This window comes from Lissotriton helveticus, chromosome 2_1 (assembly GCF_964261635.1).
Source record: "Lissotriton helveticus chromosome 2_1, aLisHel1.1, whole genome shotgun sequence".
Taxonomy (NCBI): domain Eukaryota; kingdom Metazoa; phylum Chordata; class Amphibia; order Caudata; family Salamandridae; genus Lissotriton; species Lissotriton helveticus.
In genome coordinates this window covers 2,085,099,381-2,085,127,342 of record NC_136059.1, presented here as the reverse complement: position 1 = coordinate 2,085,127,342, position 27,962 = coordinate 2,085,099,381, and the positions used below count along the sequence as shown (strand labels likewise).

General features: G+C 49.8%; 1 non-coding gene across 1 annotated transcript; it reads left to right on the top strand.

Annotated features, from left to right (window-relative positions):
* Positions 1–11,589: 11,589 nt before the first annotated feature.
* Positions 11,590–11,708, top strand: LOC144820368 (5S ribosomal RNA). The gene has a single exon (XR_013607699.1). It is a non-coding gene; the product is annotated as a 5S ribosomal RNA (ribosomal RNA).
* Positions 11,709–27,962: the final 16,254 nt, after the last annotated feature.

Below are 27,962 nucleotides of genomic sequence, written 5' to 3'. Positions count from 1 at the left end.
CTCTTAGTAGGTGCCTTTGTCTTCTGACTGGCCTTGTCCAAGGTACAGTCCATGGACATGTGAGTATCCCTTGCCTTGGGAGTACCTTTTGTGTTGAATGCCTGTGTAGCTCCTGAAGGCATGTCCCCCAACAACACTTGTGGATCCTGTGTGTGTACTCCAGTGTATCTGACGTCGTCTACGTGAACAGATTTAGCTGATCTAGGGGATGGGGTCTGTGCCCTGCGTGCCCTGACGTGCTGTCTGACGCTGCTTCTAGTGCAATAACCTGTATTTGAGTCCTGCTCAGAATAATCACTACCTCCTGAGACATCCAGTGGTGTAGATGGGGAAACAGAAGTAGCACCCTGTTCATGCGACTGTACTATTGCAGACGACACACTGCTTGCCAATGACTGCACTGTCCTGTGTAGACCTGCAAGATCGCCATGCATCCCTTCCATGAAAGCCACCACCTGGCCCAACTTCCTGTCATGGTCCTGGAAAGCATTTGTCATATTGGTCTGCCCCACACACAGCTGTCGCAGCAGATCAACGGCCTCAGCACACAGTGCATTTTGGCTCACCGTGGCAGGGGCAGCGGTGCCTGCACCGAACGCCACTCTGTTCCCCCTACTCCTCCGGCCACGAACAGTACATGGTGCAGTTTGTGGAAGTGTGGGCCCTGTGTGCTGTCTTCCGACAGAAGGTGAAGAGTGCCCACTCCCAGTCTGTGACAACAGTGCAGGCTCACCAAGAGTGTCCGACGAGGAGGACGATGGTGTCTCCACATGCGAGTCCTCAGGGACGGTCCTCTCCCCCTCTCCGGCGCTGGCCTCCTCTGTGTCCGTCTGCGTGTGTGCGAAGTCTGAGCCGGACTCATTTCCTCGACTACTCTCCGCCGTCTGTGGCTGAGTGTCCTCTGTCATACCTGAAATGCACATAAAAGATGTGTGAGTCATGGGCAGACTGACGTACAGAAGGAACAGGATTGCCAAATTACATAGCTGACAAAGATTTTGTAGCCCTCATCCTGCGCATGGCCCACCTCTACCAGTCATCCTCACATTTCCTGCCATGGGGCCATGGACCACTAGGGGATGTGCCTCAACACTCAACTACTAAGCAAGTGGCGTGTCAACATGGTGGACCTGGATGTCAAATGAGAACCACCCAATGGGACCAAAATGGCATCACAGACATACATACGCAACACGGAACTCAATAGTGTGTCTGTGCACCAATACATGCATAGCACTCACAGGTTTCCTACACAGACAGTTTGCTCACCGCTAGTTTGCTGTTGATCGGCACTCAGACGTTCGGCCAGTTCAGGATGCGTCACTGCAATGATACGGTGCATGAGAGGGGTCATGGAGCGTCGGGCCAGACGGGGCGTCCTTGGAATCAGGCCCAGTGTTACTTCCGCTACATTCTTGCTTAGCCTGGAAATGTCGTCCCAGCGTTTGTGGCAGTGTGTATGTCATCTGTTGCACACCCCCAATGCCCGTACTTCCCGTGCTATGCTCCTCCACAGGTCCTTGCGAAGGTGCAGCTTGACCTACCATGATGGGAGACAAAAGGGTTTAAGTCAGTGGACAGGTGGCCTGTCACACACATAGGGGCAAGACGTAACTGTCAGCAGCCATGCACAATCAGGAACATATGTCTAGCCCACACTACACAGCTAAGATAGGAATAGGCCACATCATTTGGCCCCCTCACGCACACCAACATGTCCCACACTGCACTTACCACCCGTCCTGGTGCGCCGTAGAGGCGTCCATAGTTGCGGAGTACACCGTCCACAAGGACATCAAGCTCCGCGGCGGTGAAGGGTCGAGACCGGATCTCTTTGCCTCCCGACATGGCAAGATCACGGAGTATGGCACTAGTGCAGCAGTCGGTGGTCAGCTCAGCAGCAGCAGCAGCAGGTCGAGGTGATGGTCACAGGCAGCAGTCGGTGGTCAGCTCAGCAGCAGCAGCAGGTCGAGGTGATGGTCACAGGCAGCAGTCGGTGGTCAGCTCAGCAGCAGCAGCAGGTCGAGGTGAACAGGCAGCACTGGTCCCCAGGGTAGGAAGTGTCATTTTGGCCAACACACATATATAGGGCCCTCAGCACGTGTCAGTGGCATACGTCGCCAGCAATTGGTCAGCCCTGGAAGCGTGATCGTGAGATGGGCCAATTACTGGCCCTGTTGTTGCGGTGCCCAGCTTCCGCTACTTGCGATTGGCCATATGCGGCCAGCGTCCCTCTTCCCATTGGCTGCATGTGCGGGGACCGTCACGGGCACACATCGGCAACCGCACGTGCAAGCCTCAGGCACGGATGCTTCAGTTGCAACAATGTTCCATCACTGGCGCCACCATGGCGGTGCACGTACTCAGCGGGGGAGGTGCAGGCCTATACACCCTGTAGATGTACGCAATGGACATGCCAGGTCATGACCCCCCTTACAGTCACCTTGCATCGTCCACCGTACACCGGCCGGAGCGGCCGGGCCTAGGACGGCCGTGGCCGGCCATGAACACAACTGCCGTGCCCGGCCATGCGGTTGTGTTCATGGCCGGGCACGGCGGTTGTGTTCATGGCCGGGCACGGCGGTTGTGTTCATGGCCGGGCCCGGCGGTTGTCTTCATTGCCGGGCACGGCGGTTGTGTTCATGGCCGGGCACGGCGGTTGTGTACATGGCCGGCCACGGCGGTTGTGTTCATGGCCGGGCACGGCGGTTGTGTTCATGGCCGGGCCCGGCGGTTGTCTTCATTGCCGGGCACGGCGGTTGTGTTCATGGCCGGGCACGGCGGTTGTGTACATGGCCGGCCACGGCCGTCCTAGGCCCAGCCGCTACGGCCGGTGTACGGTGGATGATGCAAGGTGACTGTAAGGGGGGTCATGACCTGGCATGTCCATTGCGTACATCTACAGGGTGTATAGGCCTGCACCTCCCCCGCTGAGTACGTGCACCGCCATGGTGGCGCCAGTGATGGAACATTGTTGCAACTGAAGCATCCGTGCCTGAGGCTTGCACGTGCGGTTGCCGATGTGTGCCCGTGACGGTCCCCGCACATGCAGCCAATGGGAAGAGGGCCGCTGGTCGCGTATGGCCTTTGGGAAGTAGCGGAAGTTGAGCACCGCCATGGCGGCGCCAATTATGTTATCTTGTCAGACGCTGCACCGTGATGTGTTGTGTGCAGTTGCGTCATGAGGGATGTGAGCGTGATAGGGAAAGGTCATATGTCATACAATGTAGCATGTGTGTCCATGCAATGCCCATCGGTCGGCACACAATGGGCAACAGATGTGCATTTGTATGTGTTGACGTCGGGTGTGACCCTACATACGTTCTTACATCTTCACAACTACACAGTACATCACGGCTGTGTGCCCAAATTATGCATCTGTTGTCTGTGTCTTGTTCTGGCGAGGTGACTACAGTGGTGGTGGTACACATGCATTCCGTGTATGAGTTTTGTACGTTGTGTCACCATGCATGTAATTACCGTATGTACATCATTCTTGGTGTTGGCATGTGTGCTTGATGACATGGCGTGTGTATAATTATCGTTTGTGTGCATGCAGTTGCATGTGTGTCTGTGATGTGGCTACTAAACATTAGGGTGCAGACTGAAGTATTGTCAGTAAGGTTCACATGTGATGGAGTTGTACACGTATGCGTCATTTGCAAGTTGACCTAAGTTACATCTCTCTCCCACACAGGAGGGCTCCAAATGTGCATCGGCCATACACTGTGCTGGAGGATATGGTTGACGAGGAGGTGATTCGGAAATTCCGGCTGGATCGACGTCGGTTGCTGGAGCTTGTGGCTCAATTGTCTCCTCATCTGCAGCCACGTAGGACGTATCCTGGGTCGATTACACCCACTGCAAAGGTCATGGCGGTACTCCATTTCTTTGCTACTGGCACATTTCAGTACACAGTTGGACATGTCGGGGGGATGTCACAGGCCATGTTCAGCACGGTTCTTTGGGATGTCTTAACAGCTATGATGCTGTACAAGGATGACTACATACATTTCCCACGTCCGGAAGAGTTGCCAGCTGTCAAAGCTGATTTCTATGCCCTGGGCCATATACCTCACGTTGTGGGCTCAATTGATGGCACACACATCGCAATCATTCCACCACGGGCACGGGAACAAGTGTTCAGGAATCGCAAACACTTCCATTCGCTGAACGTGCAGGTGGTGTGCCTGGCAAACAACATCATCTCACATGTGTGTGCAAGATTTCCTGGATCTGCACATGACGCCCACATCATGCGGAGCAGCAATGTCCCACGACTCATGGCTAATCTGCGACCCGGTCAAGCGTGGCTTGTTGGTGAGTGTGCAGTGGGGACTCTTGTGATCTCTGTGTTGCATGGGGTACCAACCATATCTTGTTGTGATGTTTGTCTCTGTCATCCCCCTACATAGGCGACTCGGCTTACCCAAACCGGCCCTGGCTCCTCAGTCCCCTACGTAATCCGAGAACAGCGGGTGAAATGCGGTACAATGATGCACATGGAAGGACACGGAGAGTCATCGAACGTACCTTTGGACTGCTAAAGTCTCGGTTTCGGTGCCTCGATAAGACCGGAGGGGCCCTGCCTTACTCACAAGGAAAAGTATGCAGGATCGTGATTGCCTGCTGCATGCTCCACAACCTGGTAGTACGCAATGACATTGAACTGCTGTTGGACCCTGAAGACGAAGGAGTTCCTCGGCCTCCCATCCCACCCATGTCGACTGATGAGGATAGTGGTGAGGAGGAAGGTGTGGACCAGAGGCGCCAGCTCATAGATCGCTACTTCCCTTGAATGTGAGTTACTACCTCTAGTGGCGGTTGACAATGCCTCATGTATGTTTGCTGGTGTTGTGTGGATGTGGGGTTAATCAGCTGGGTGTTCTTGTTTGTGATGGTTGCTAATGTGTGTCTTCATTTCTTTGGACATACAAGTCTCCATGATGTGTGTGCTCTCATCCCATGCTTTTGTGATGGTTGTCGTTTGTGTAATGTTGCTGTGCATTGTGTTGTGATGTGTGTGAATCTGTTTCCTGACGTGTGTTTGCTGTCTCTGATTTTCTCTAGGTCACTCCCGCAGCGCCATGATCATGTACGACTGTCATCCCTGAACCTGTTTACGTCTGTTTCTGAAGGCAATCATGTGAATAAACATGGAGGCAAAACATCATTGTGTGAGTAAGTGCTATTTATTTACAGGTTGTGCTTCTGTGCTGGTGAATATTTACAAGTAAGTGGGGTGGAGGGAGTTGGAGTTGAAGGTAATGGCAGATGAAATGTCCGTGCTGACACCACATTGGGGGGTGTCAGGGTAGTCCAGCAGACCAGTGGGAATGATTGTCTGTGGGACAGGATACTTAGCTGGGTGAATGTCTGGCACAGGCGGTGACATTGTCATGGTCGTCCCCTCTTGGAGCGTGTGGATGGCGCTCCAACACTGCTCTCAGCCACTTCCTGCCTCGGCCGGCCCCTCCGTCTCTGAGGTGGTACAGAGTCAGCTGGGAGGGCAGGTTGTTGAAGGGCCACATCCGTCGCCAGGGGCACAGGTGGTGGTGGCGGCGGTGGAGGCGGAGGTGACGGTGGCGGTGGAGGCGGAGGTGGCGGTGGAGGCGGAGGTGACGGTGGCGGTGGCGCTACGACACTTGGTGGAGGGGGGGGGGTTGTTCCGGGCAACCCATTCCCTCCACATCGTTGCCTGCTGGCCCATGATCTGCAACATCTGGCCAAGGATGCCACAGATTTCGCGCTGGATGTTGTTGTTGTCCACCGAGTCCTGGTGTGCACGATCTGCGTTTGCCTGGGACCGGTCGTATGACGCCTGGCACCTGGCAAGGGCTTGTAGGGACTGTGCCACTGGCTGGGGTAGCTGTCCTTCCTCTGCACGGCGGTGTGTGGCTCGCCTGATTGGCTGATGTCCTGTTGCCTGTGTCTGTGGCCCACTCACCCTGCTTGTGTGTGGGGCCGATGGACCAGCGTTGTGCGCTGGGTCATGCTGGGTGGCACCGGCAGGAGTCGTGGTGCTGGTGGTGCTGGTGGTACTGGTGGTACTGGTGGTACTGGTGGTACTGGTGGTGGTGGGGACTGTGCAGATCACAGAGACAGGTGTCGCTGGAGTGACACTTGCGACGTTGGTCGGTCCCGGGAGTCCCTGTGAGCCAGATGGCCCTGGCTGCGTGCTTGGTCCCGCTCCATCCTCCGCACCGGAGCGGCCTGTGTCCTCGTCACCAGAGAGGCCTGTAGGTGTGGGAGGCGAGGCTGGCGGCCGGGTACTGGTTTCCCCAGTCAGTTGACGATCACCTGAGGGACAAGATAGAGCTGGTCAGTGATGTGGACATTACATGGTTATGTAGATTTTTAGACATTTCTGTTTCCTGTCGCACACACCCCACCCTCCACCGACACCACCACCACCAGCACCCTCCCCGTGTGCATGGGGGCCTGTTGGGAGTTGTAGTTTGGGCCTCTCACACACCCCACCCTCCACCACCACCACCACCACCACCCTCCCCGTGAGCATGGGGGCCTGTTGGGAGTTGTAGTTTGGGCCTCTCACACACCCCACCCTCCACCACCACCACCACCACCACCCTCCCCGTGAGCATGGGGGCCTGTTGGGAGTTGTAGTTTGGGCCTCTCACACACCCCGCCCTCCACCACCACCACCACCAGCACCCTCCCCGTGTGCATGGGGGCCTGTTGGGAGTTGTAGTTTGGGCCTCTCACACACCCCGCCCTCCACCACCACCACCACCAGCACCCTCCCCGTGTGCATGGGGGCCTGTTGGGAGTTGTAGTTTCGGCCTCTCACACACCCCACCCTCCACCACCACCACCACCAGCACCCTCCCCGTGTGCATGGGGGCCTGTTGGGAGTTGTAGTTTGGGCCTCTCACACACCCCACCCTCCACCACCACCACCACCAGCACCCTCCCCGTGTGCATGGGGGCCTGTTGGGAGTTGTAGTTTGGGCCTCTCACACACCCCACCCTCCACCACCACCACCACCACCACCACCCTCCCCGTGAGCATGGGGGCCTGTTGGGAGCCATGGACATGTTAGTGAGTTGGTGTCCAACGTGCATGGGTTGGGGCATAGGAGATGTTTCTTCTCAGTTGTGTGAGCCTGACCATGTCGTGCTGATCGTGGTGCTTGGTTTGTACTCACCAGTCTCTTCTCCTTCGTCAAGTCCGTCTAGGCTCTCTGGGTGTAGTATCACCAGCACCTTCTCCTCCCAATCGGTGTAGGGTATGGGCTCCGGGGGTGTGCCACCGCCAGTATGATTGGCTCGGGCAAAGTTTTTAGCTCGGATGCCCTTGACCCTGGTCTTCAGGTCATGACACCACCTCTGGATGTCATGCTTCGTCCTCGGCACAGTCCCCGAGGCATTCACCCGAGTGACGATCCTGTCCCACATGTGGTTCTTTTGCGCCACGGACGTCTGCTGGACTTGGGCCCCGAAGATGTGGGGCTCAACACGGAGTATTTCATCTACCATTACCCTCAACTCTGTCTCCGTGAATTTGGGTTTTTTTTTGGGTGCCATGGTGTGTGGTGCTCAGTGTGTGAGTTGAGTGAGTTGGGGGGTGCAGGTGTGTGGTGTGTGATGTGTAGGATTTGTGTGGTGGGTGTTTGTGTGGTGGGTGTGGTAGGGTGGTGGTTGTGTGTCTTCTATGTGAGTTTGCAGTATCTCGATTTTGGCCTCTTGCTAGCAGCAATGCTGTGATGCAAAGGATTGTGGTAGCGTGTGTGTGTCATTTTATAGTCGTGTCTCAATGGTTGTTGGCAGTCAGGTGGTAGGTGGGCGTGTTGACTAGTGTGCATTATTGGATAATTGGGACGTGTCATGGCGGCTTGTGCTTGATGTTGGGGGGGGGGGCGTTGTCAATGTTGGTATGTTTGCTTTGGACTAGCGGTAGGCTTCCTGACATTTGTTTGCCGCTAGGGCTGTTGTGCGTGTTGGCCTTCCGCAGTGATGCTGTGGTTATCGTAGCATTCTTTCCGCCGCGGATGTGGATGGCTGTGAGTTCCGTGGTCCGGGCGGATTAATCCTAATTGCGGCCACGGAGTATTCACAGGTATGGCGGTACATGTGTTATTTTCCGCGGTCATTTCCGTCCGCGGCAGTGGTTGTTCATTGGACTCCGTCCGCCGCGGATGGAGTTGGATGTGTTCCGTCCACCGCGGACGGTGTTGGTTATGATTCGTCCGCCGCGGTCGGAGTTTCGTGACATGATTATCCTAATCCCAAACGCGGAATCTCCGCGGCGCGGCCGGGAGTAAAATTTCCCCCACCATGGCGGACAGTAGCCATTTCCGTCCGCCATCCTAATCGACCCCTTTGACTTAATGGACTGACCTATGTGGGGAGGAAGATGCTATCATCAAAGTATTGAACACTAGGCTAGCTCTGATACTTGCCAGCTTTAAATCACAATGATATAATAGTGCACTTTTGTTGAACTTATGTGGGAGTGGCTCAGCGATCAGAATCAGGTTCTTTACTTACCTCTGTTATGATCCAAACGAGCTCATACTTTAAAACGCCTGTTTTCCTTGGGTCCCCAGGCTGTGACATCGCCACAACCTTTCTCTTTCCTCCCCTAGCCTGCAAAGTAACACAAAGATCAAGCTGCAGTCATGCACTGTACATGTAGACTTTATTTATTTTTAATGTATTTTGTGGAGCCGCTTTAAGTACTAACTTCCCGTTTCTCCTATCAAATAGAAATGTGCTTCCAAATTTCGTTTATTTTAAAATGTTCATAGATTCTAATTTGGTTACAGCTTATGTATTTTCTTATCCATCATTTCACTTAAAAACTGGCAATTCAAAGATTCAAAGATGAAGATGACTGCAGTACTTATTACTGCAGAGCACACTTTTTTTCTCTTTTTAAATTCTACGTTGGTATCCGCTATTTCTTTCTGAAAGTAAAGCCCACCTAATGTCAGTCATTAATATTTTTAAAGGATAGTCTAGATGTTGTAATGTCATGTGGAGTGTTTAACATTCTCTTCACATACTGGTGGCCTGGAGCTCAGTGTGCTCGTGTCACCGTCAAGTGACCCTTCTCAGCACAGCACTGAAACCCCCTTAAGAGTTGATAACCTCTAAAATCCATCAGATCTCGCTTCAAAATCTAAAACACATTAAATAACTTGTCAGGATCTCTTCTTTTTTAAAACAAAAATGAACTTGCTAAAACAATGTTGACAGCCTAAGATAACCTTGAGAGTTTAGATGATACAGTACCGCATAACATTCCAGGCTCTAAAATCCTAAAATAAGAGTAAACTGCAGATTTTATCTTGGGATGATTTATTTTATGAAGCATAATTTTTTTGCTACAAGAATACTCATACACCTACATTTGTACTGCAATGTCTCATTTCTCAAAATATTTAATTCGTGCCAAATGTATTACTGAACAACAACTTTAGCCTTTGCTGAAAATGTACACGGCGTGATTTGACACATACTCACGTTTTCTCTTATTTAACCATTATAGAAATCGACAATATAAAACATTACGCATGACAATGAATGTGTCTCCTTATATATTATGTATGTTTTCCGTTTAGTTTAAATCATACCCTATTACACCATGGCCAAATATACCTTTATAAATAACAAAGCATGGCATCGCAGAAAAGAAAACTACAACCTAGAATCAGACAAAATAATTCATAACATGTTATCTATGTGACTCATATGTTCAGAACATCACATCAGAGTATAAAAGAAGTTCTACCGGGAGCTGTTTTACTGCGTGTGGACAGAGAGAGAGAGAGAGAGAGAGAGAGAGAGAGAGAGAGTCAAAGAACATCTTTTGAAAGCAGGTTAGTACAATAGTAGTCTTAAAGGCAGATAGGGTTGGTGTTCAAACAGGCAGAGCACTACAGGCATTGATGGTTCATAAAATCAGAAGGCCATTCAAATCATGAGAAGTAGCTGACGCACTTATACCTATTGATACATAGGCCCTGATTACCATGCTCAGAGAGTGGCTTATGTGACATCTAATGGGGAAACCTCGTGTTTCTCAGAACCCAGGTAAGTGATTAGAATAACTACATATTGTTCTGTCGCAATCGCTAAAGTGGGTTTTTTTGTAAATGCTTTCAAAATAGTTCCCATGGAGATCCCAAATTTCACATAAATTATGCTTCACTCATTAATTACACATGGCTCATGATTCATTCGAAAATATTTACGATATATATTATTACCTCCTCGTTAGTCTTCCTCGCCACATGACTTACATAGTGAGCTTCAGCTCCACACCAGAACCCTCCAAAGCAAAAAAGTTAGCCTCCCATGCCTCCCATCCCTTCCCAAGATGGCCGACCCATTACCACCTGACCTCTATAAGAGGCGGGCCGGCCCAACCCATCAGCCTGTTTTTTTTGTTCTGCGCGTCATTGCTCTCCAGATGCGTCTTCAGGTAAGTGGCTCCTGCTGTAGCAGGAGCATGGGTCCTTGGCTGGCGGTCCTGCGCTAGCGGACTCTGGGGCTTTTGGATCTCCCCCCTTCCTTCCCCCGGGTCTCTTTTGGGCCCGGTTAGGCTCTGCTTTAGCGAGCCAGGGGTCTGTTGGGGGCCGGCAGGGTCTGGGGCTCTGCTGTTTATGCGCCCTTCTGTCCCTCGCCTCGCACTAACAAGTATGTGCGTTTGTTTTCTGGGCGGTGCACCCGGGCTGTCTTTGTCTCGCTTCGCTGTCAGTGGTGATGGGGACCTCCGGGGGGCTAGATTGGTTCTACTACCCTGCTCTGGCCCCTGGAGCGTGCAGCGTGATGCCGTTTTTATCGGGCTCCCTGCGCTGCTGCGGGGTTGGTCTGCATCAAAGGGCGGCTGGTTTTCTGCGGCCTCGACCCTGTGTGCTCTCCGGCCTTTGTATTCGGCCCTGTGGGGCTGGCACATACTTGTTGCGGCCGAGTTTTCCTCCCTGGTCGGCTCTGTTCCTTTTTTCTTTGTACCAGGTCCTCACCCCCCTCCCCGCTTGGTCCCGCTTTCGCGGGCTTACCTTGGGCCGTCCTCGGCGATGCGTGGGATTTCCAACACTACGGGGGTTGGCTGCCCCCGGTCTTTCCTGCGTATGTTTGGTGACGGGGTCAGGGGCGCTGCCGGGTGCCGTTTGTTTTTTCATTCCCGCCGGGCCTCTGTGCGGGTCCGGGCTGTTTTTGCTGTGGGCCTCCTTGTTTGGGCTCCTCGCCTCGGTCCGGGGGGCGGGACCGGGCACCTCCGGCTTCACTTCGGTGGTTCATCTGGCCCTGGGGTGCCCGACGGTTTGATTTCTGATCCCGGTTTCCTCCCAGTCTTTTGGTCTGGTTTATCTGCGCTCCTCTTCCGGTGGTTCTGTTCGGGTTTCCCTCTCCCTTGGTTCAATCCTGGTGCCCCGTGAGCATGTTCAGGCATGTTTCTACATGTATTCTGTTGGTGGGCTATTGTGTCCACTGTGGGTTCCTGTGGTTCGACCTCTTGGTCGCGGGTTCGAGTCCCGGGGTGTCACAGGCTCTCTGTCGATAGGGTTTGGAATCCTGTCAATGTATCCTGTGTGTTAAATTTTCGTGCTTGCTTTCATTGGAGCCTACGGCCATACCACCCTGAAAGCACCTGATCTCGTCTGCTCTCAGAAGTTAAGCAGGGTCGGGCCTGGTTAGTACCTGGATGGGAGACCGCCTGGGAATACCAGGTGCTGTTGGCTACGTGTCTGCAGGTCGGTCGCTCTGTTTTAGGCAGTGCCTGGTGGCCCTTGTGTAATGTGTGCTTTCCTGATACACATTTTTTGTTTGTCCCTATGGGGTGCCGTTTGGCTTCTGCGTTTGGGGCCGTTTTGGCCCGGGGCGGTGTGTGGCCACTCTGTGGCAGGTTGCGGTCTTGCTGTCTTGCTCTCTGGGTTGGGTGTCTTTGCCTGGTGTTCCGTGGTATTTGTATGCTCACTTTTTGTTTTGCTTTGCCCGTACACGGGCGCCCTGAGCATTCCTCCCGCGGTGGTTTCTGTGTCCTTTTCCGACTGCTGCTTCCACGGGTTGAGGGGTCTATTCCTGCCGATTCTTTCTGAATGTCCTGAGGTGATGGGTGTTCGTAATGTGCATTTGTTGTATTTTCTCAGTGTGGCTCAATGGTTTGAGCGGCAGTCACTGGTGCTGGGGTCTTGCCCGGGACCTGGGTTCGATTCCCCGCCTCGGCGGGTCTTGGGCTCATTATTCCAGGGTCCTGATACTTACGGGGGTTCAATCCCGGCGGGTCCGCTCGGCCTTTCTTCCTTTGGGGTCAGTACGCTTTTGTTCCATTTAATTGGTTTGCGTTCTTCGTCTGTTGTTTCAGCGGCCCTGTTGCCTCGTTGCTGGGGTGTTTGCGTGCTTTTCAGTGGTTGGACCTGTTTGGTGCCTGGATGGTGACTGCCTGGGTGTGCCTGGTGCTGTTCGCTTCCATGGTGCTGTGGCTCAGTGAGGTGCCTTGGGCCTCTGTTGACTTGGTCCGCCTGGGCCGTGGGTTTTACTCCCTGCGGGTTCACTCTGCCCTTCTTCCGTCTTGGGTTGGTAGGGTCCCCTTGTGTGGTGTCGCATCTTTCGTCTGTGTTTCTGTGCCTGGATGCCCGTGGTGGTGCACGTGCACTTTTCGCTTCCTCGTCTGGCCCCCAAAAATTTTTGGGGGGTTCGTGTTTTCTGGGGTTGTTGCTGCTCTGGTGTTTGCGCTGTTTGCGTGTTGGCGCATGTTGCGTTGGGTTGCGGGGCCTTGGCTTCTTGTTGCTGTTTTGTCCCTGGCTCCTTCCTCCCCTTTGGGTTTTTGGGCCTCCGGGACTCCTGTTCCCGCTGTTGTGCTGTCCTGTTAGGTTCCCTGGTGGGGGGCTCCTGGGGCTGTGGGCTGGCACGTGTCTGGTGCTGGCTGCGGTTGGCACCTGTTCGCCCGTCTCTGGGCTACTTCGGTGGTACTCCTGGTGTGTTTTTTTCTGGCTCTTTTGCTCCTGGCTGGCTCACTGGCTGGTCGGGCGACTCCTGCACCCCTGTTCAGTTGGTTTTCTGCTGTCCCATGCTTCTCGCCTCCTGGGGTCTGGGTTTGTTGTGTTCGCCTCCCCTCTCATCCTGGGTGGCTCGGTTCCTTTGCTCCTGCCCTCTGCCTGCCTGCTCCGATGGTCGGTTCTTGGGCTCCCCGGCTCCTGTCCATGGGGCTGTGGTTCTTCAGTTGCTCTGCTGTGTGAGGTATGGCTCAAAGTTTGGAGCGGCAGACCCTAATGCAGGTGTCTAGCCCGGGACCTGGGTTCAATTCCCCGCCTCGGCGGGTCTTGGGCTCGAGTTCCCACGGGCCTGTTGATTCTCGCCTCGGTGCCTGTTCTTATGAATGGTGCGGGGATTCGGCGCCCCTCTCTGGTGGGGTGTGCGTTCTTCCCTGTTTTGTTGCGGGGTGGTTTTTTTGACAGTCTCGCTGGACCTTCTGTGTCGGACTGCCTTGGTGGGGCCTTCCTCGGGTCGTGGTTTGTTCTGGCCCTTCCTTCGTTCTTTTTGCCCCCGGCCCTTCCCGCTCTGTTTCCTGGTACGGCTGAGTTTCTCCTTCCCGTGTGTTGGTGTTGCCTTCCTGGGGGCATGCTTGGGTTCCCGGTCTGTACTGGGTCGGTGGGCGTTTTTCCACATCTGGCTTCTGTTTGCCGGTCCTTGGCTTCTCTGGGGTTTTCCCCTGCCTTGCTGGGGCTTGTTGGTTGCCTTTCTGGTAGGTTTGTCCCCTGCCTCGTGCTCCGGGGTGTGTGCGGGGTTCGCCCCTGTTGACTTTTGGCGCTTTGGTGCTGTCCTTGCCTGGGTCGTTTTTTGGCTCCGGCCTTTCTGGCCCTTTACGCTCTTGTTCTCGTCGGGTCGGGCCGGTTTTGGTGCCTGGTTCGGGAGACGCCTGGGTCCGTCTTCTCCTGTCTGCTTCCTTTGGGTCTCAGGTTTTGGCTCTTCGGCCTTCTCGTCCGGGCTCCCAGCTTTGCGCTTCCTGGGGTCCCTTTTTTGTCTCCTGGTTTTCTGGGCTTGTTGGCCTGGATTATTTTTGTCCGATTGGCGGTGCTCCCCTGTGTGCGTCTCCATCTGCTTCGGCGGTGGTTGGCTTGGACCCTGCTGCTCTTGGTCCTTGTTTTGCTTCTTGGGGCGCAGATTTTGTGTCCTGCCCCTGCCTTCTCTTTCCCTTGCTGGTTTTTGTGTCTGGTTTGGGGTCCCGGGTCCTGTTGGCTCTGGTGGCTCCCTGGGTTTCTTGTCATGGCTCGGACTCGTCTTCGCCCTGCCCTTCTGTTCTTCACGCCTTTGGTGTGTTGCTGCCGCGCTACTGTGCCAGTCGGTTCTTCTTGTCTCGCTGGGCTGGGCCTGGTTGTGTGCTGGCTGTCTGTTTGGCCACCTGGGTGCTCTCTTCGGCGGCTCGCTCCCTTCTTGTGTTTCTTCCTGGGCCGGTTTGCTTGGTCGCTGTGCGGGGTGTTTCCGTACCTGGCCGGTTGGCTATTTCTGCCTCTTCAGCCCGGTTGGTTCTCCTCCGGGTCTCTTCGGTGTTGTTTCCGGCTCCTGCCCGGGTTCGTTTTCCCTGGTGCCTGCCTGGGTTCTCTCCTTGGAGTCGCGGTCCCTTCCGGGGGTCCTTTGTGTGACGGGGGTTTGTCCCCCTTCTGCTTCTTTTCGGTGCCCTTTTCCATTTTTCCGGCTCTTGCCTGTCTGTTGGATGGCTCAGGTGCCGCTTCCCAGTTTTTCTGGTTCGGCTCTCTCGCGGGTTGTGGTCGCCCTTGCGGTGTTGCTGTGTTGGACGGTTGGGTCGCTGTGGTGGGGATGTCCTCTGTTCGTTCGGTTCTTCTCTTTGGACTTTTGCTCCCCTCTCGCTTGGTGCTGCCTGTTGGGCTGCCCTGGTGTGTTGGTCGGGCCTGCACTTTTCTGTTCTGGCCCTGGTTGCTGTTGCCCTTTTTGGCTCCGTGCGGTCCGGTCCCGTGCCTCTCTCTGCCTTCCTTCGGTTGGGGCGGTTTTCCTGGCGGCACTTGGTGTCTCTGGGGTTTGGTTTGTTTTTCGGCCTTTCCGGTGTCTTCGGTCCCGGGTTGGTTCTCCTACTCGTGGTTGCCTCGCTCCTGGGTGGTCCTTCCACTCGTCCTGGTCTGTTGGTTTCTTGTGAGTTTTCCATGAAGCCGCTTGGCTTTGGTATGTGCTCACTATGTAAGTCATGTGGCGAGGAAGACTAACGAGGAGGTAATGCCCCGGTTACTTACCGGTAATCTTCATTACTCCGAGTATAGTCTTCTCGCCACATGACTTCCCATCCCTCCCTCCCTGTCTGGCTATCGGCTTCATGTTTGTGCTTGGTTGTTTCAGGCTGATGGGTTGGGCCGGCCCGCCTCTTATAGAGGTCAGGTGGTAATGGGTCGGCCATCTTGGGAAGGGATGGGAGGCATGGGAGGCTAACTTTTTTGCTTTGGAGGGTTCTGGTGTGGAGCTGAAGCTCACTATGTAAGTCATGTGGCGAGGAAGACTATACTCGGAGTAATGAAGATTACCGGTAAGTAACCGGGGCATTTATTTGTATTAATTAATTTTTAGAGTTCTATTTAGCGTAAACGTGACCCGAGGGTATCAGATCACTTTGCAGAATGTGCATAGCAAGCTTTATAGACAATATACAAGGCGAACAGTAAAATACATTTACAAACTATATACAAGGAAAAAAAAGTAAAGCAAGGGGTATTCATGGCAATACTATGTAAGCAATGCTGGGTAAGAACGCGTTAAAGTCTGACAGGCCCCATTTATGCTCCCACCCCCTCAGACTTTTCCTCCCTCAAAGGACCGAGGTAGAGGATGTAATACTTATCATTCCTCAGTCCCCAGGGGCTCCTCTCTTCATATGTAGTGCGTGGCAGTGCTATGTTGTGGGAGGGGATGGGGTCAGCAGCCCAGACTGAGGCCTGGTTACACGTGTCTGCAGTATGGGTGCATTATCACCCATTCCTGATAAGCTATACTGCTACAATTGACATACAAAGTGATTGTGCAGCGTTTAGACAGTGATATAAAAAGTTATTTGTCGATGTTCAGTGCCTGGCTGCATTTCACTTGCTTCCATCCTATGTGTGCTGGGCTCAGTTCCAGTTGACATTTTTAAACTTAATATAAGCAGTACAAGCTGTATCCTCTAAATCCTCGATGATGTGACCCCCACCTATACATATATGTCACTCGATACATATAGTTGGGGCCTTCCTCAGGACTACAATTAAATATCCTGCTTCAATAAAACATAAACACCCGCCATGAGCCTAGTGTAAAGCGAGGTCCTCTCTAAAGAAAAATCATGCAACGCTGTAACACACCTGTGCATCTGATGTGTATTCTGCTAGGTTTGATGCGTTTTCAAAATAAAAATACAGGCCATTTGTTGTAGTTTTAAGAGGGTACAAAATCCTATACATGATACCAAATGAGACCATAAACAAAACCTAAAGTATTCATTTGTATCATGACTTTTCTGTTTGTGATCACTTTAATTATTGGTCAGGGATCGTTAGCAAAGTTCTAGAACACATTTAAAAGTGTTTGCTATTCACATTTGCTGTTTGAAGTATGTACAGATAAGGGCTAAATATACAGGCTTTATGTGATTTTGCTTACTTTTGTACTGGCTGGGACTGTAGAATACTGGAGGTTCCAGTAAAAGACTGGCCAGATGGCAACCTTACAGCCTACGTTTCAAATTACTGTAAATAAATCTAACTGACACAAATAAACTCAATGGGATAGCTCAGCCAAATGTATTGGCCACGGAATGCAGACATCAGTAAAGGCACTTACTGGATCCTGGTCCATATTGCTGGTTCTTTAATAATCAGAGAACAGATGTATAATGAAAATCCATTTATTTTTTTCTTCATTTTAGAGCACCCTATAATGATAATGGCCATTTGCCAAAAAATGGCCATTCACCCAAACCAAAAGAAAGATGTGCGCCCCCAGACAAACTTGTCAGGGAACCTTTATTACAGGGTCTCAATTACTTGGTAAAAAAAATGAAGAAATTGAGGAAACTCTGTCACTTCTGCTGTCATCTGATAATCAAAGACAATGGGAACTAGCTACTACCCACACTCATCCGGTGTAATTTGCCGTGCATCTCACTAACACTCGTCACTGAACATTAATTTCCAAGTATAAAATGAAAAAGCCTGCTGAAGAACACTAAATGTAAGTATTTCAAGTTCAGCTACGTAAAAGAAAAAGGAAGAGATTCCACCTAAATTCCTGTAGCGTCCTCCCCAGCCAGGGTACCTGCTAATGTGTAGTATAATATGTCTATATTCTACTATGTGTAACGCAAATGTAACAATCTAAACTTGCATTCAATTTGCTATTCTCTAACTCTTGGGTCAAATTGATAACTCACACAACACTACATCTTCTACTCTGTTCAATAACTTTTTGTCATTTGTATAAATATATACACAGAGCTCTTCAATGAGTCTTCATCGGGCTTTTGATCACACATCCCTTTCAAAACTGGGGACAGGCCATAGTGTTCATGACTTGCGTTGGTGATGTAGGAATAACAGCAGTTATGGTGTTTTCACTTGTCCTATCAGAACCGGTCTCTACATTGACATCACTGCCTGACGAGCGATGAGCCACTTGTTGGAAATGCGAGGGATCTTGCGTAGTGTACTTTCGTGGACGTTGGGCAGACGGCTCAGCATCAAAGGGAGCATCAGATTTCCATTCTCTAGATTGATGGACAAGCACTCAATGTCTTTTAATGAAATAATGTCTTTCGTTTGTCCATGGTTGTCTGCTTAGGTCTGATTTTTTTTTTCCGACTCAAGTCTTTTACACAGATTTCATCCTTAGTACTTGATCTTCTGGTGATCCATTGAGGTAACTTGGCCGTCATGGCTCTCGGGAACATTAAGGTTGCAGGGTTTCACCTGTGGCCAAGTGAGAAGTCTTGAAGAGTATATGCAAGACAGTTTTAGGTTCAAGTTTTCCAGTACAGCTTTCTTGAGAGTACTCATGAAATGTTTGACAAGGCATTGTCCTGTGGCCAAAGAGAGGTGCTCCTCTGTTGCTTCACATTGATATTGTCTCTGAATTCTCTACTGTTGAAAGGTGGACCGATGTCAGATTTTCAGCACCCATGTCACAAAGATGCCATCTAATTGCTCAATGACTCTTTCTTGAGGGATGGATGATGGATCTTCTATTACTAGAAAACGGGAGTATTCATAAATAATCACCATCAGCTGATGTTCATTGTCAAAAAGACCGAAGAACCCAATGGAAATTCTTTCCCATGCATGCTTCAGCAACTCTGACATGTTTATGGTATGTTGAGTGGATTGCAATGAAAGGAAGCTGCATAATTGAAAAGCCTTCAATTCTCTTTCAACTCTCTAATCGAGATGGGGAAACCAGACTCAGTCTCGGAGAGCTTGATTTGTGGCAAAAAGTCTATGATGTCTTTCTTGCACCTCTTCAATTATCTGTTGTCGCAGTCTCTCTAGAATAACAAGAACCTCTGAGGACAACACCCTCCTGAGAAATTGACAGTTCATCTTTGACATTTTTAGACTTCTGATATTCACTATCACTGTTAAGAGGTCGAGCTTTCTGGTTCCAATATTCATGTATAATAATGGCTTTCAGTTTCAACATGTCACTATCTTGACTCTCATCAGAGACACTTTGTTCCAATGTGTGCTTGATTTCACAATGACATTTATGTAGGTTTCAGCAATCTTGGAAGGGGTGCCATGACACTGTAGAGGTACTTGTGAGAAGTAGTCACCAGGGTTTTGATCTTTCCCTGGACTGTGTACAATTGTGTAGTTGTATTCTTGTAATTATAGACCTCAACGTTCAATGCAAGGAGGCATCTTGGCCTTTGGATTGCCAAAGATAGTCAACCACGCTCGTTGATGTGTCACAAGTGTGAAAAGCTTTCCATATAAGAATATGTGAAAATGTTCACAAGCCCTCACCACCGCTAAATGTTTATTCTCAGGTTGTGAATAAGCACATTTAATTTGGGATAAACCTATGCGTGCATATGCCACACTATACCTTTGAGCATTTAGGTGTCCATTGTGCTGCGCAAGGATTGTGCCAAACCATACTTGGCTAGCATCAACAACTACCTGGGTCTGAAGCTTTGGATTAAGCATGCCATTTGAGTAGCATTCTCAATAGCTTGTTTGAGCTTCTTGATGCTTTGCTTACATTCATGTGACCAATGAAATGAAACATTCTATTTTGTAAAGTCTGTCAGTGGCACACTCATGGTGGCAAAGTCTTTTTTTAAAAAATAATCTTTTTATTAACTTTGCTCATAAGACCATACAGTTTAAGACGCACATATGCATGTACATCATTAGGTTGCTTCGTCACATTAATGTCCCCTGAGAGGGGTATGGAGCATTCCAACTAAACTTACATTCCCTTTTGAATACAGCTAATGTGTAGGTCCCAAACCCCCCGGGTCATTCTGTATTTATGCCATGGTGTCCATATCTTCTCCCACTTCTTCATACACCCCCTACTTTTATGCACCGTCTCCTCAGCTCACTGGCACCATTCTAGATCTCTTTCCCATTCATTCAAAGAAGGAGCAATGTTTCTCTTGGTTATCCCTTCCGCTAGGGCCAGCCAGAGACTGAACTATCTGGGTTTGTCTACCTCTCCCTATATCTTTAAAAGGAGCCATCTAATATCAATTGGAACTTCTATTCCAGACACTTTGGACATTACTAACCCTGGGCGTAGTGTGCGGAGTGGGGCTCCGCGGAGCTACGCGAAGTGGGCACAAAACTACGCCCACCCGCGCTCTCCGCGTAGCCCCACTCCGCGCCGCCCGCCTCCCTCCCGCCCTCCCTAAATACTTAAATAAAAGGATAGAAAGCCTTTAAAAACACTTACCTTGTCCGCCGCGTCCCCCGGGGCTCCCTCTCGCCGTCCCTGGATTCGCGCCGCCATGTAGGATACTAATGCGCATGCGCGGGCGCCCGCGCATGCGCATTCCTCATGAGAAATGTCTGACTGGTTTGTTTCCCCTGCCATCCAAGAAATCTGTTCACCTCGCTCCAACATGCCACCACTGACGCTGTATGTGTGCGCAACTCTGGGCTTGCCCTTCGGATGTACAGGAGCAGCTTGCAGTCACCTCCTGGCACGGTGGCTCTATCCACCCCAAAGGCAGGTTATTTGCTGTTCCAGACCCAGGCTCAGATAACGAGTCAACAGGGAAAAACTCTTCCAATAATTCCACCATTAGCTCTGATGACTATACCCCTAAAAGAGGCCGTAATAATTACAGACATCAACGCCCTAGGAGGGGGAACCGATGGCAACGACCATACTATCCAGGTTATAATTTACCATACTACCAACCATTTGTTCCACAATATGGAGGCTGGATGGACCCATTTAGTCAAGGGATGCAACAGATGCCCCAAATGGCAGACCACCAAATGGTTGGACAACAAAATCCAGGCCAACAAGAACAGGCTTTTTTATCCAGAGGCCGCAACCAACCCCGAGGAAAAAGAAAGTCCCTGACCTGGCAAGACCAACAGAGGAATGTGCAGACCCGGAGCATGGCAGCAGCACAACCGTCAACCAGCAAGACCAATCACTGATTATCAATCTCTCAGACACTGAACTAACAGAAGATCAAATGAGAGTTCTGAACAAAGGCCTGGGCTATGTCCCGACCCCCCAAATGGATACCTTTAAACTGAAATGTGAACTGGCTGAATTCTGCAGAGTTCTGAGACTTAAAGCGTATTTCTCGAACAGCACTTCCCTACCACAGGAAGGTGACACTAACCTTCGGAATAAATCTTCTTTCAACCCCCCACATTTCAGCGTTCCCCCTGAATTACAAACTTTCGAACAGGCACTTCTAAAAGGGGTGGATATGATGAAGCCAAGAAAACCCTTCCAAAACCTTACAAAAAAGGAACGTCTGGCAATAGTGGCACTGAAAGTAAATGATGCAATTGTGATAAAACCAGCTGATAAGGGGGGAGGCACGGTTATTCTAAGCAAACCGGACTATAACCAACAATGCCTCGCCCTCCTGTCAGACACGAGATTCTACAGAAGGATTATAGAGGACCCTACATTGAGACTCCAAAATACCATATCAATGATGGTGTTTGAGGCTGAAACAAAAATGTGGATATCAAAAAAAGAAGCGGAATTCCTAGTTGTTAGGGAACCAAAAATTCCCTACTTCTATTCGCTCCCAAAAACCCACAAAAATAGGTCTCCTCCCCCAGGACGACCCATAGTCTCAGGAATAGGGTCTGTACTAGAACCCTTATCAAAATTCGCTGACGAATTCCTCAAACCACTGGTACAGAAAACCCCAACATACCTAAAGGATACTCGAGATTTGCTGATACAAATCTCAGACAAACATTTTGACCCAGAAACAATGTTATTGGTGGGTCTAGATGTGGAATCCCTTTTCACCAGCTTACCTCAAGACGAAACGATGCGGACATCTGAGAGACCTTCACTGGCTCCCCGTCAACAAAAGAATCACCTTCCGCCTCCTCACCCACGCACACAAAGCCCTACACGACCAAGGCCCGAGCTACCTCAACAGCCGAGTCAACTTCTACGCTCCGAAACGCCACCTCCGATCAGCCAACCACGCCCTCGCCGCCGTCCCCCGCATCCGAAGAGCGACGACAGGAGGAAGGTCCTTCTCCTACCTGGCCGCCAAGACCTGGAACTCCCTCCCGACCGACCTGCGCCTGACCCAAGACCACCTCTCCTTCAGGAAAAAGCTGAAGACCTGGCTGTTCGAGCAGTATTGGCACCCACCCCCCCCCCCCCCAGCGCCTTGAGACCCTACGGGTATGTAGCGCGCTCTATAAGTGCCATTGATTGATTGATTGATTGATGCTCGAAGACGTTCTTTACATGGAAGACTGGCAATATAATACACCAAGGCACTTCATCCTTGAATGTTGTAAATTGGCCCTAAAAGAAATTTATTTTGCTTACGAAGACAAGCTCTACTTACAAACCCATGGTACCTCTATGGGCAGTGCCTTTGCTCCTTCGGTGGCAGGGCTGTATGTGAGTCAGTTCGAGAACCAATTCGTACTACACGAATCCAACCCTTTCTCTTCCAGTATAAAATACTGGAAGAGATATATTGATGACATCTTGCTGATTTGGAGTATAGAACAAGACCTTGAACAATTTACAGTCTGGCTCAATGAATTAGACCCCTGGCTCAAGTTCACCCATACGTCCAATAACAGCAAACTGGATTTTTTGGACCTCACAATCTTTACAGAAAACAACATCTTACAAACTAAGACTTTCACAAAACCAACAGCTAAGAACAGCTTATTATCATACAAAAGCTACCACCCAAAGCTGCTGAGGGACAATCTCCCCTACAGTCAATTTTTAAGGCTTAAGAGGAATTGCACCAAAAATGAAGACTATAAAACCCAAGCGCAAGAACTCAGTGCCAAACTAAAGGATAGAGATTACAGTGAACAAACTATTAGAAGGTGTAAAAAAAGAGCCAGCAACCAGCCCAGAGATTGCCTATTGCAGATTCATCAAAAGGAACCAATCCAAGACCTAACCACATGTGTCACTACCTTCAACCCATCCACCTATGAGGTACAAAAAATGGTGAGAAAAAACTGGCACATTCTAAACACTGGCAGATTTGACTGGCCGAAACCCAGATTTGCCAACCGTAGAACTAAGAACTTAAAAGATGTCTTGGTGCATACACGGCAGGCAAAAAAACCTATGCCACCTATAACGAGAGATGCGAGGATGACACCCCTCACGGGACATTATCCCTGTGGCACCTGCGTATCGTGCAAAACAACCACAGCCACAAAAACATTGCAACTATCAGAAACACTGGTCTGGACACAGAGGCAATTTACAAATTGCAATTCCTCCCATGTCATTTACATGGTCACTTGTCCTTGTAACAAGAAATACATAGGAATGACCTGTCGTAAAGTAAAAACTAGGATTGGGGAACATAGAAGCAACATCAGATTAAAAAAGAACACCACTAAACTATGCTCGCATTTCATAGAACAGAGTCACTCCTGTGATGACCTACAATGGACAGTAATTGAAATGCTTACAGACAAGTCATGCAACCCAGAGAAAACTTTACACGAAAAGGAACAAAGGTGGGTGGACCGACTTGCCACTTATGAACATGGTCTTAATGATTCCGTCCCATGGCACCAGTTTGCCACAAAATGAAATACCAGCATTCCAAAATTGGGAATTTTCGTACTTTTGTAATTTTACCAACATAGCATATTGCAAAAATCCCTGATTCATTACTTAGCATTCCAGTGAATCTATATACAAAACCCTTGTTTCTGAGCTTCCATTTTTCAAAAAAGCACGCCAAAATTAAATAAAATGAAATTCCGATTTTATTACGGTCCCTTTAAGAACTGGACCGTAAAATACGGCATGCCCCTTTAAATAAACGGAGCCTCTGACACTCCATCGACATCCGGGGGCAGAGTCAGCACCAGTCCGAGGAGAAGCCTCGATGCGGGTAATGGAGTCTTTGCAGTCCAAACTTTTTCTGGTAAGATGCGCGAGCCGCCAGCCTACTTACTTGGTTCCCTTCTTCACTCAGCTTTGCGCTCTAAGTAGCTGTAACCCCGTTGAAGAAACGCGTTCATAGAATACAGGTAGGACCTTCTTTATTTTGTATTCTTTTAGTCATCATTCATTACTGGGAACAAACGCAGCTCAGCTAGCGCAATACAGCGTCTTTCTTAACCTAACACGCATTTTGAAAAAACAAGCCGGGCACATAACGAGTATTTTGTCCTAGACCAATGCACTTACCTATACTGTATACCTATGTGCCACATTAATAATTAACCCACGCAAAAATTAGAACATGTTAAAATACAGTTTAGTGGTACAAAAAACTCAACCACCGTTCCACTATATGTTCGCAGCGCTGTGTAGTGAGACTCCTTTTGCTTTCAAATACTGTTTTTGATATAATAGCGAGATATAGAACGAACGTGACACAGTGAGCCCTGTCTACTAAACGCCTTGTGTTATGTCACTGCCATTGCCATAGATGTCGCCTATTCATAGTTCTTTAAATCCAGGCAAAATGCACAAAAGCTTAGTAATAAAAAAATTTATTATTTTAAGTTGAACAATTTTTCCCACAACAAACAGATGATGCAGAAAAATTACTTACTGCAGCACAAAACAAACTGTATTGACTATTACGATTTGTTGTATGTCCATCTATCCCTTTTTTTCAGAAAAATAATGAACGCTGATCCTAGCATCACGATTGGCAAAGAATGACCAATTGAAGAATACCGCACAAATCGTGTGAGTATCAGTATACGTTTGTTAGACCTGACGAAAGCTTCATAGACCCTTAGGGCCAAGGGAGCTGAAACATGTCGACGATTCTTTACTAATACCAACAGATCTAGTAACTCGATCTCCTTAAGTATGAATATATTTTAAATTAGAGGGAGCTCACCCCCTATTAAACCTACTTGGGTGTTTTTCCTCTTTTTAAAGATTTTTTCCTTTTTTATAAAGTTTGTTTTTCACACTATTTTGTGGGAATAAATCCTCTATCTCTGACACTGCACTTTGAGACCGGAGGTACCTCTGGTTGAGGTCGGCAACTATCACGATTTGGAACACCCAATGATAACTGCCATGACTTCAATGTGGGGCGGATGAAACATATATACCGCACTCCCAAATTACATTGATTTCTTTGAGGGTCTTCCAATCACTTTTCTCAAAAACCAAAGGTTTTAAAAGTGTTACAAGTGTCCCATTTTCATCTCTGATTACTTCTATTTGCTGTCCGCTCAGACCGAATCATTTATGACTAGTAGCTGTGAGGCCCAATAGTATAACTTAATATCTGGCACCTCCAGGCCGCAGTCATATACTCCTTTTTTGCAGTTTGTGGAGTGCTTTTCTGGGTGAACCCCCCTGCCAGTGAAGACTGTTGGGGGGACTGGGCATTGGGTATTCTGAAGGACATATAATAGCTGTGACAGGGCCATCACTTTAAACAAGACACCCCTGCCCATGAGAGACCGCGGCAGGGTGCGCCAGGGAAGTGCATCAGCGTGGAGCCGGTCCAGTTGGGGGAAGAGATTCCTCTTCAGAAAGATCTGGTGGTCGCAGGTGATTTAAATGCCAAAGAACTTGAACCCTTCCATCAAGACTGGAGCTGCACACCTCGCCGCATTCTCAGGGGGGTCTGACAGCTGGAAGACCATCGACTTAGACCAATTAATGGTATATCTAGAGTAACTTCCAAACAGTTAAACAATGTAGAGTACCCTTGCTATGGTGTAGTATGGTTGTGCCAGATATGTGAGTATGTCGTCCGCGTACAGTGAAATCCACTCCTCCCAACTCCCTGGTGCCTCTATGCCCCAGATCATCGGGCCTATCCTAATCCAGTGTGCCAAGGGCTCCAGCACCAAGGCAAACAACAGTGGCGACTGGGGGCAACCCTGTTTAGTGCCCCTTTACAGCCGGAAGGGCCTTGACAGTGCACCATTGACTCTTACTCGGGCCTGGTGCTCCTGGTAGAGCAGTCTCACCCAACAACAAAAGTTGGGGCCGAAGCCCAACCTGGTGGGCACCTAAATAAATAAGGCCACTCTATACTGTCAAAGGCCATTGATGCGTCCAGTGCCATCAATGCCGTTTGTTGGGTCGAAGGGTCGCTCATCAGATAAAGCACAACATATAATCTCCGCAGGTTGTGGCAAGTACTCCTCTTAGGCACGAGGCCAGATTAGTCTGTGTGGACCACCGTAGTGATGAGGGACATCAGTCTATTGGCCAAGGCCTTAGTTAACACCTTTGCCTCCACGTTGAGCAAGGAGATTGGCCAATAGGAACCGCACTAGTCTGAAGGCCTACCCGCCTTGTGTATAACCACGACGGTGGCTGCCCGCTGATCAACCGGCAGTTGTCCCTTCTCGCGAGCCTCCATTAGCATATTTAGTAGTGGAGCTATTATTATGTAAGACAAACCTTTGTATAGCTTGATTGGGAGTCCATCCCGACCCACTGCCTTTCTCTGATTTTAGGGATCCCAGGGCTCCTGCCAGTTCCTCCTCGGTAAGATCGGATTCTAAGGCCTCCTGTGCTTCCTCAGATAGTGTGGTCATTGAGAAGTCTTTCAGTAGCTCCTTGCAATCTCTTTCAGATCTTGTGCTCACGGATGTGTACACTTCTTCATAGTAGGCAGCGAAGGTCTCCGCTATTTCCACTCTGGATGTATGAAGTTCCCCTACTTTGTCTCTAACCGCAACCACCCACGATCATTCCCTGTCCCGTTTCACCAACCAGGCTCTTAGCCTTTAGGCCTTGTTGTGCACATAGTACAGCCGGTGCTGCGTTTCCAGAGCATACAATCTTGCTTAACCTTCAGCTAAAGCATGCAGTTCGCGCAGGTGCAGTGCTAATCTATGCCGCCGGTCATTGTCAGCACAGTCAATCGCCTCAACTTCCATCTGAAATATTTCCTGTTCTAATGACCTGATTTATAGAGCCTCCTCTTTCATTTTAACCCCAATTAGTGCCTGAGCCTTCCCCCTCAGCACTGATTTGTAGGCCTCCCAGACAGTCAGGTGCAATTCCACCAATCCTACATTCTCAAGTATAGGTCCGACCCTTCCCAGAATTTATTTCTGAGTATGGGGTCCCTTAAATACCAGGAGTCAATCCTCAGGAATGGCGCTCTACTGACAGATGGACCCCGAATGGTAATGCTCATAGGGGAATGGTCTGAGATGCCCCTAGCCATATGTATTGGTGATGCAAATTCTCCCATTTTGTCATTTTGCATAAAAAGGTAGCCAATTCTAGAAAAGGAGTTGTGGTGCAGCAAATAATATGTGTATTGCTGTGTCAGAGGGGTGCGTACCAGTCAAAGGTTTACCATGCCCATGGTCATCAAAAAAGTTGATAGGTCCTGTTCCCCCTTCTGGCCAGATCGTGCACTGGATCGGCCCAGCTCTGGGTCTACTACTGCATTTGCATCTCCTCTCACCAGACAGGTACTTACAACCAGTCCTATCAGGATCGCACTAATCTTTGGGAGAGTGATAGTATGAAGCCTCGGGGGAACATAGAACAAACACAGCACTATCGAGTGCCCCTCCCACTTGCCTGCCACAAAGCAGCTGGCATCGTCAGAACATGTGCCAGTTATAACAAGAGGCAAAGTGTTTAGAATTCGAATTCCCAGTCTGCGGGCATCAGATGAATACCCTGAGTGCGCCACCAGTCTGTACCCAAAGCGGTCCAGGGCCTTATATCGGCTTCCTCTAAGGTGTGACTCTTGTATCAGTACTACATTTGGTGAGTGCCTCTTAATATGCTGAAGGACAAGCGTCCGCTTAATTTTGTTCCTCTGTCCATTCATAGTCTAGGTACACATGAGGATACTTGCTGAATCTCACATGATCAATGTCAAGACAAATAGCCACTGTGGAACTAACCCCCTCCCAGTATCACTCAGTGACAACATGCATTGCAATACGGCTATAACGGTCTTGAGCAACATTACAATCACACTCTATAAAATTGAAAATTTTACCTAATCCCCCCCTCCCTGCAACCCAGCTAGGTGAGTATCAAACCTCCCACCTCCCCAACAAGCACAGTGCCTGTCGCCCTAACTGTGCAGTAATAGCCATTGGTGAGGGGTGGTGAACCAACCTCCAGCAAGAAGGTAAATAATGTTGCTGTCAAATATGACAACCCCCCTTAACATTCTCATAATAGCAACCTTTTCTGTCGGCTTCTAGCAAAGGACTGTACATGGGGTGACAAGGATTCCATTGTTAAGACTATCTGTTCAATGCCCAGTGTCACTTTGTGCTAGTTCTTTTCACACTCCCACCCCTAAGTCTCCCCACATCCCTCCAGTCCACACA